At 41.4% G+C, this 9,899-nt stretch overlaps 1 pseudogene; it reads right to left on the bottom strand.

Moving 5' to 3' along the window:
• Positions 1-740: 740 nt before the first annotated feature.
• Positions 741-6,724, bottom strand: LOC136322268 (poly(A) polymerase alpha pseudogene; annotated as a pseudogene).
• Between the last annotated feature and the right edge of the window lie 3,175 nt (positions 6,725-9,899).

Here is a 9,899-nt window from a genome sequence, read left to right as displayed (position 1 = left end):
TATGCAGGAGCATTGTCAGTTTAACCAGTTTAGAAAATCCAATAATAGAACAATGAATACAGACAATGAGCTATAACATGCTTAGCAGCCTCTCCTGTTCTGACAGAAGTTACTACTATAAATCCAGAATATGTATCCACTGTAACGTGGACATAGAACTGTTTGCCAAATGAAGGTATATGAGTAACATCCATTTGCCAAAGTTGTCGTGGTAGGGGTTCTTGAGGGTTAACTCCAAATTAAGGGACAGATTGTAGTATAGGACCCCTTGGACAGGATTTTCCAATCTGCCGTGCTGCTTCCCGAGAAAGTCGAAACTATTTATACAAGGCTGCAGCGTTCTGGTGATGAATAGTATGAGACTGAATTGCTCGAACTGTCGTGGTTGCTCCAAATAATTTTCTTTTTGGTAGCTTGATTAACAAGGGCATTCCCTTGTGGTAAAGCTCTAGTGATCATGGAGTGAGCTCGAGTATGTCCTATAAAACATGGAGCTCTATGTTGACATACAAGTCTTTGAAGAAGGAGGAAGTGCTGAAATATTTCATCAGCATTTGTCCCTAAGACCGCAGTCTTTATAGTGGAAACACCGTAAGGAAATATTTGCTGTCTGTATATAGATTAAAGGGAGAATATGGCAAATGCTGAAAAGCCACGATACTGCAGACGATTCCAGAAGACTTGAATTTACGAGGTGACATTATGCTTAAAAATGTAGATATAAGACGATATCGTTATATCTACATCTGCAGTATTAATATTGCAAATAAAATATCAATCTTTATTCCATGAAAACACAGTTTGATAACTAGTACAAATGCTCCTTCAACAGCTCTTACATCTTTTACTTCTGCAATTTCACCTTATCATATAGAAAGAGGTGAAAAGTCACTTTGGTCTACATGTCTTGGTGCAACACACAACGCATCGATGTCGGCACCTTTTGTGTGTACTCATCTGTAGGATCCAAATGCATAAAATTTTCCTCCAACCTTTTCTATTACAGATTGTGGAAGATTCTTGTTTTCACTGATTTCTTATATCCAACCTTTTACCAGGTTATTTAATTTTCTGAAAATTAAAATCCTACGCTGCAATTCCTTTTCTTCTTCAAATATCCCAAAGGGCTTCAGTCTCAATTAGTTTCTGTGAAAGCAGACAGTCTGTTTCCTCGGGGGCTGCTAGGCTGATGGGAGAGGTAATGCCATAATGCCTCTGCGGTGGTTGTGTTTGTTGTGATCCCTGTGTTATGACTGGAAACGCATTCTCTCATGCGCCGCACTCTGCTCCCCACCCCACAGCAGCTCCTGCCCTGGGTATTATCCACCAGGGGTAGCGGGCCTGTCAGAGCCCTGGGTCCAACCCCTGACAAATTCTTTTTTAAATACGTTCAGATGTTATAATCTATTTTCATTTTTCCTATTTAACTGTGGAAATTATGTCAGCTATTGCCAGTACAGAGAAATGTGTGAAGAAAAGAAGGCTTAACTAAATGTCATTTTAATCAAAAAACGATTTTTGTTTAGTGAAATTGAACTGGTATACACACTCATAAGAAATATCTTTATCTTTAGAACAAGGGAAAATATATTCAACCAGAAATTTCTAGAAGGAATTCTAGTAGACTCTAAATAGTGACATTATTTACTAAATGTATTTTGGGTTATTTATTCTGCATATTTCTCTGGAGTTGGGGAAACTAAGGATAAGTATCCACATTTAGAAAAGTGAACATTAACTAAAAGTTATTGGAAGAAGCATAATGTAAATAAAGTTTCAAAGCAACAGGTCTCAGTTCTTGCTTTTCTAATCCTCATGCTACAGCTTTGATGCTGCTTACTTGCTTGTTTCTGTTTTTACCAGGTTCTGTACTTCAAGAGCCTTTTTTTCTTAATGAGCGTATTTGTAGAATCCCCCTTTCATCAAAATTCTTCACTGAATTTTCTCACTTCTTAATAAAATTCTACCTTTTCTATAATTCTCTTTGCCAAATTGTTCATTTCTCATTTTCAAACCATGCTGCTATACACACTGCTTTCTTCCTTCATTAGCTCATGACAGCTCATCCTTCCATACTCAGTCCTAAACCATTTCCACTTCCTCTCTCTACTTTCACTGGGTGACGTGTTGTGCCCTGTATATCCTGTTCACAGCTCTCACAGCACTGTGCAACTGGGTGAATAGTTGTAACAGCTGTTTGTCTTTCAATTAGTGATGTTTTAGTACAGAAATAGTGATTTTCATTTAATACAGAAATTATGATATCTATCTAGATATTCTATCTAAATAGATATTTAGCTTATAGGGATTTTTTTGAAATTTTAGCTTTATTAAGATGATTTATACACTATAAAATTTAGCCATTTAAAAGATGAACTCAGTGGTTTTTGTGTATTTACAGATTTATAAAGCTGTCACTTTTCTTTAATTATAAAATATCATCATTACCCTAAAAAGAAACACCATGTGCATTAGCACTCACTCACTATGTGTCCTGTTCCTCAGCCTCGGATAATGATTAATCTACCTTCTCTTTCTATGTATTTACTAAATTCTGAATATTTAATATGAATTAAATTATACATTATACAACCTTTTGTGAGTAGACACTTTCACTTAGCATTAAGTTTTCAAGGTGCATCCATGCTGTAACGTGGATCAATGCATCGTTCCTTTTGTTGCCAAATATTATTTCTATTTATTTTATTTTTGTGAGTTTATTGGGGTGACTCTGAGCAATAAAATTATGTAGGATATTATTATATACTATCAAATAATATTTCTTTATGAGGACATCCATGTTTTGTTCATGTAAATAGCTATTTTGTTTTTTTTCATTTTTTTGTTAGTGGTACTTCTATGAACATTTGTTCACTTCTCTTGGGTAGATACCTAGGAGTATTATTGCTGAATCTCATGGTAACAGTGCGCTTAATATTTTTGGGAACTGACAAACTGTTCTTTTTTTATTCATTTTTTAAATTTTATAGTTAAATTACAGTTTACATTCAATATTCACTTATTTTAATTTCAAGTGTGCCAAGTAGTGGTTAGACATTTGCAGGCTCATAGATGTAGAGAACAAACTGATTGTTGCCCGATGGAAGGGTGCTTGGGAGACTGAAAAAAGTGAAGGGATTAAGAAGTAAAAATTGGTAGTTACAAAATATTTATGGGGCTGTAATTATAGCACAGGGAAAATAGTCAATAATACTGTACTAACTATTGATGGTGCTTGGTGGGTACTAGACTTACAGGGAGAACAGTTCATAAGTCCAAACTGATTTCCAAAGGGAATGTGTCATTTTATATAATCAACATATGCTGAAAGTTTCTATTACAACACTGACCAAAACTTTTTATTTTCTGTTTTTAAAATAATTAGCCACTTTATTGGATATGAAAGTGTCCCCTTGTTTTTTTAATTTGCAGTTTCTTAATTACTAATGTTGTTGAGCATATTTTTATGTGTTTTATTGTGAATTTTATGCTCTCTTTCAGCCCCAATACTTGTTTTTAAAATTAAGCTGGTTATTTATTTTTGACTTGTCAGTGTTTTTTAAATATCTTAGATAAAAGTTTCTTTCAAGGTATAAGACTTGCAATTATTTTACCTCATTTCTCTGCTGACTTTGCACTTTCTAGATGGTATCTTTTGAGATGCAAAAGTTTTTATTTTTTACGTGTTTTTAAGTACATATTGAATTTATTGGGGTGTTATTGGTCAATAAAATTATATAGGTTTCAGGTATACAATTATGTAATACATCAACTATATATTGTACTGTGTGTTCACCAGCCCAAGTCGAGTCTTACTCCTTTGCCATGTATCACCCCTTGGCTCTCTTCTACCCCCAACACCCCTTTCTCTCTGGTAACCACTATCCTCTTGTCTTTCTCTATGGGTTTTTAGTTTAATTTTGTTGTTGTTGTTTAATCCCTTCACCTTTTTAACTCAGCTCCCCAGCCTTCTTTCCCTCTGACTGCTGTCAGTGTGTTCTCTGTGTCTATGAGTCTGTCTCTGTTGTGGTTGTTAACTTATTTTGTTTATTGGATTTCACATATGAGTGAAATCATAAGGTATTTGTCTTTCTGTGACTGGTTTATTTCACTTAGAATTATACCCTAGGCCGACATGCTATGCAAAATGTATGATTTCCTTTTTCTCAATGGCCAAGTAGATTTACATTGTGTAAATGTAAAGAAAAGCCTGGTTATCGACTCATCTACTGATGGGCACTAAGCTGCTTCTCAATCTTATCTATTGTAAATAATGTCTCAGTGGAGATAATGGTCCATATATTCTTTTTAATTCGTGTTTTGTGTTTTTTCGAATATATTCCCAGAAGAGGAATTGGTGGGTCAACAGGCAGTTTCATTTTTAATTTTTGAAGATAACTCCATACAGCTTTTCACAGTGGCTGCACCAGTCTGCATTCCACTAAAGAGTGAAACGAGGGTTACTTTTTCTCCACATTTATGTCAACACTTGTTGATACACTGAGGATGGTTACTCTGACAGGTGTGAGGTGGTATCTCATTGTGGTTTCAACTTGTTTTTCTCTGGTTATTAGTGACATTGAGCATATTTTTACATGTCTATTAGCTAATTATATGTTGTCTTTGGAGAAGTATCTATTCAGGTCTTTTGCTTATTTTTAAAATTGGACTGTTTGTATCTTTGGTGTTGAGTTTCATAAGTTCTTTAAAAAATTAGGATATTAATCTCCACAGATGTACCATTGGTGAATATGTTCTCCTATTCTGTGTGTCTTCATTTCATTTTGTTGATGGTTTCTTTTGTTCTCCAAAAAGAACAAAAGAATTTTTATTTTAAATAGTCTCATTTGTTAATTTTTTCTTTTTTCTTTTGCCCTAGGAGATATACCAGGAAAAAATATCGCTATAAGTAATATAGAGATTTTACTACTATGTTTTCTTCCAAAATTTTTCCACTTTTTTATTTATTTTTTTATTTTTTATTTTTCTGAAGCTGGAATCGGGGAGAGACAGACAGACTCCCGCATGCGCCCAACCGGGATCCACCCGGCACGCCCACCAGGGGCGGATGCTCTGCCCACCAGGGGGCGATGCTTTGCCCCTCTGGGACGTCACTCTGACGCGACCAGAGCCACTCTAGCGTCTGGGGCAGAGGCCAAGGAGCCATCCCCAGCGCCCGGGCCATCCCTGCTCCAATGGAGCCCCGGCTGAGGGAGGGGAAGAGAGAGACAGAGAGGAAGAAGGTGGGGGGGGGGGTGGAGAAGCAAATGGGCACTTCTCCTGTGTGCCCTGGCCAGGAATTGAACCCGGGTCCCCCACACGCCAGGCCGATGCTCTACCGCTGAACCAACCGGCCAGGGCCAATTTTTCCACTTTTTAATGTAACACTTAATTCTTTTTTCTATTTTGAATTTATTTTTGCTTATGGTGTAAAAAGTGGTCTACTTCCATTTTTTGTGTATATCAGTCCAATTTTTCCAGCACCGTTTATTGAATAGATTATCTTTACCCCATTGGTCTCTCTCCTTTGTCAGATATTAATGGACCATAATGGCATGGGTTTACTTTTGAAATCTCTATTTTATTTGATTCCCATTGATCTATATGCCTATTGTTTTGCCAGTACCATGTTGTATTAATTATTATGATTTTGTATTCTAATTTGATTTTGGGTAGCAATTTTTTTCCCCTCAAGGTTTCTGTGGCTTTTTAAGGTCTTTTAGGATTTCATGTAAAATTTTGTAATATTTGTTTCAGTTTTGTGAGGTATGCCATTGGTATCTGGGTAGCAATTGCATTGAATCTATAGCTTGATTTAAGTAGTATGGACATTTTAACCATGTTGATTCTTATCTGTAAACATGGTATATGTTTCTACTTATTTGTGTCTTAGTCAATTTTTTTTAAAAGTTGCTTTAATGATTTTAGAGAGAAAAGAAAGGGAGAGAAAGAGACAGGAACATTAATCTGTTCCTGTACATGCCTTGTTCAGGGTCCAAGCGGCAATGTCTAAGCTTCTGGAAGTTGCTTTATCAACTGAGACTTCTGGCCAAGACTAAGTCAGTTTCTTTCCTCAGTGTCTTATATATTTCTGAGTAGAGATCTTTTACATTACTGGTTAAATAGTTTCTCTTTCTGATAGTTCATTATTGGTGTATATAAATGCAACTTATTTCTCCATATTTATTTTGTATTCTGCTACTTTAGTGAATTCAGAATCAGTTCTGGTAGATTTTTGGTGGAATCTTTAGGATTCTCTCTATACAGTTTTATGCCATTTCACACATGTATAGTGCCGGTTAAAAACACATATGTGGAGTCTAACAGATGGGATACTGAATGCAAACAGCTTTTCCATGTGGCCGATGTGAGGGGAACCCTGAGGTCTTTTCTGTCAGCATGTAGAGACCCTGCACCCACTTTAGCAGCTGTTCAGCTTCCCTTGTGCATGTGGACCGGGTCTGGTAGATCCCATCCTCTCTCCATGAATGTTAGTTGTTTTCCTTCCCTCTCCCCAAATCCCACCTGTTTCCTCAGTGCTCTGATAAATAGTTTCAAGAATGCATCTTTAAAAATTTACAAGAATTTCTGTGGGGTCTCCTTCTAGCATGGGCACCGCCAGGTGAAGGTGTGCACCTGTGAGACTGTGGCAGGGCCTCCACATTCTTGTCCCCGAGAAGGTGACTTTTACCATTCTCTCAGGGATCTGCTGGGGCCTCTGCATTCCCCTGTTGTCCTCAGGCTGGTTGCCAAACTAGAAGCTTGCCAGGCTGATAGCGACAGTGCACTCCTGCCAGTGTTTACAGTGTGTGTTTCCCCACTGAGTGGTCAGCCATTATCTGAAACACTGACCTGTGCACTGCCTCTGATTGGAAGCACATGTGTTTGCCCTCTGTCCCTTTAGAAAACAGCAAATTTCAGGAGGTTTCTGCACCACAGGGATGTGAAACCTCTCTCTGGCCTTAAGTTGTGAGGAATGCTTTCTAACTTGTGGCGTGTCTTTCCAGATTTCTGCTTTTTTTCTTGAGTTTTTTTTAGGTCCAGGACGGGCCAGCCATTGCCTGACCGGCAAGAGGTCTTGTGGTCACACTTAGCACACAGTGGTCTCTACTCCTAGACCCCCAGATGATGCACACATTTACTAAAAGAGCTTTTGTTTTTTTTCTCTCTCCTATCCAGTCTGTATTTCACTTGGGATTTCCCTTTAAACAAAAATGGAATTTCAAATAAATACACACAAAAAAGTATGGTAATGCACCCCAAAACACACCTATTTTAATACTTTATTGACAGAAAAAGTCCAGAATAGGTATCGGAGAGGGGACACAGAGCAGATGAGGGGATTCCAGGGTGAGAGGAGTGGGGAGTGTCATTTTGGTTCAGGGTTTCCATTTGGGGTGATGGGACATTTTGCAAGAAGATAGTGGTGATGTTTGCAGAGCATTGTGAAGAGACTTCACATTGAAGAATGGCACAACTTTAAAAATAAGCAATCACCTTCATTTTTTACTTATAATGAATCACGCTATGGAAAAACAGAGAAAAAGAATAACAAAATAAAATAAAAATACAGAACAATTCCAAATAAAATTAAATTACTAAAAACATGAATCACGCCACAGAGGAAAAAAAAAACATAACGTTAAAAGAAAAGAAAACTGTCAAGGAGAGGTGGTAAATCAAATTCTTCTGATGTGGTGGGACAGCTGGATGAAGAACAAGCAGCTCTGGAGCTGGCCCTGATAGCTTCCCAGAGGCAACCCATTTTGTCTGGCTGCAACCAGAGCAGGTTTGGCAGAACATTCTTTTTCTTTTCTTTTCTTTTGTATTTTTCTGAGGTTGGAAACGAGGAGGTAGTTAGACAGACAAACTCCCACATGTGCCCAACCAGGATCCACCCAGCATGCCCACCATGGGGCAATGTTCTGCCCATCTGGAGCATTGCTCTGTTGCAACCAGAGCCATTCTAGCGCCTGAGGCAGAGGCCATAGAGCCATCCTCAGCGCCTGGGCCAACTTTGCTCCAGTGGAGCCTTGGCTGCGGGAGGGGAAGAGAGAGACAGAGAGGAAGGAGACAGGGAGGGGTGGAGAAGCAGATGGGCGCCTCTCCTGTGTACCCTGACAGGGAATCGAACCCGAGACTCCTGTACGCCAGGCCGACACTCTACCACTGAGCCAACTGGCCAGGGCGCAGAATAGTCTCGAAACAGCAGAGGTGGGTCCTCAGTGTGGTCCGGAGATGCTGCACAGGCGGCCCGGCTCCAGAGCTGCAGCTGGAGTGGCTGCTGGAGGAAGCACGGCTGCTGGAGTTGGGTGCCCCTCCAAGTCTGTGTCGGCCTCCAGGTCTGCCTGTGCAGCTGGCTCCTCCAGGTGTCCCTCAAGTGGAGCAGGAGGCGGCTCTGCCTCTTTGTCCCCTACCCCGAGCATCTCCTCAGACAAGAGCAGTGACATCACACCTGGCCAGAACAATGACCTTGCCACACAATGTCCTCACTACCTGATGAGAGAGCCCAACAGAACTCAGAATCCTGGCCACCAGGGAACCACATTCTAGAACAACCACTAGCCAGCTCAGTTGACCAGAGACTTTAGTTGAGTAAACATGTTCTTGTGTTGTCTTCCCCGGTCCAAGGCCGTGGCAACCAAAGAAACAGTCCTGATGGTTTTTTCCGCCGTGGACGCCGCTGGGTCCAGACTCAGTTGAGACGCCTGTGGCCGTTTTCTTGAAGGAACCGAGAAATAACCCATGGAGGCTCAGAGGTGGTGCTTCCGGGCCAGGCCACCACTGTGATTTCACCTGAGCAGGTCTATGTCCCCTACGTGTGTGTGTGCGTGTGTGTGTGAGTTTTGAGTGTGAGTGTGTGTGTGTGTGTGTGAGTTTTGGGTGTGAGTGTATGTATATGTGTAAGAGGGATTCATGTCAGAGGAGCCTGCCCTTAGGAAGAACGGGCTGAGCACTGGGTCAGAAGCCTTGTGAACCAGCACATTCACACCGCTGCCTGTTTGGATTGGAAGTGTGGGTGGCACCCTCTGCCCCAGGTTTATCTTGAGCCCTAGAGGTGAATTTCATTTCCCTGAAAGGAGGCCTCTTCAGAAACATCCTTGGGTCTGATTTGGGAGCAGAAGGTGCAGTGGGCAAAAGCAGCAGTGACTAGGGCCAGGCTGGGCTTGAGGCACCCTGACCCGCTGCTGGTCATGTCATTGCAGAGCTCAGTCAAAAACACCCAGGAGCAGCAGCTGGAGGAGGGAGACCCCCACATCATCTCCACAACTGTGGGCCAGGTGCACCCTAGTAGTGAAGATCAATTCAGGCCTAAAAAGAGTGTGGCCACCTGGGCGGCCGGGGACCTGGGGCCCGTGGATGACCTCAGTAGGTCTCTCCCGGAGCCACCCAGGGTCTGGAGGTCTCGTCCCCCAACGCCATTCAGGGTCAGGAGGTCTGCTCCCCTTACAACACCCAATTTCCCGAGGATTCTTCCCCTGATGACACCCAGGGTCCAGAGGACTCCTCCCCCTAAGCCGCCCAGGCTCCATGCACCCTGGCTCACAACGTCTGAATCCAGCTTGCAGCAGCGAGCCCATGTTAATCGAACTGAGTCAAACCCCCTGGAGCCCAAGGAAGGAGATGTCAAGGGTGAGAAGGTGTTTGAGGACATGGTGGGATGGTGGGGGAGGGTTGGAAGGGAAGGTTTGCTGTCAGACACACAGGGAGCACTCCTAGAGGCTGGCCAGGAGCAAAGACTGGCTTCAGACCACCCATGTGCAGGATGGCTGGTGGGGAGGACGTCCTGTGGTGGGTTCTGGCCTTCGCTGTGCTCTGCTTTTGGAAAAAACAAGCAAATGCAGGCACATGGGTGATCTTTTCTCCTCTAGCAGCTCCAGCACCAGCCCAGGAGGCAG

Source organism: Saccopteryx bilineata, chromosome 2, assembly GCF_036850765.1.
Source record: "Saccopteryx bilineata isolate mSacBil1 chromosome 2, mSacBil1_pri_phased_curated, whole genome shotgun sequence".
Classification (NCBI taxonomy): Eukaryota; Metazoa; Chordata; class Mammalia; order Chiroptera; family Emballonuridae; genus Saccopteryx; species Saccopteryx bilineata.
Note: the sequence above shows the minus strand (reverse complement) of the source record. Positions and strands in the feature narration are given on the sequence as shown.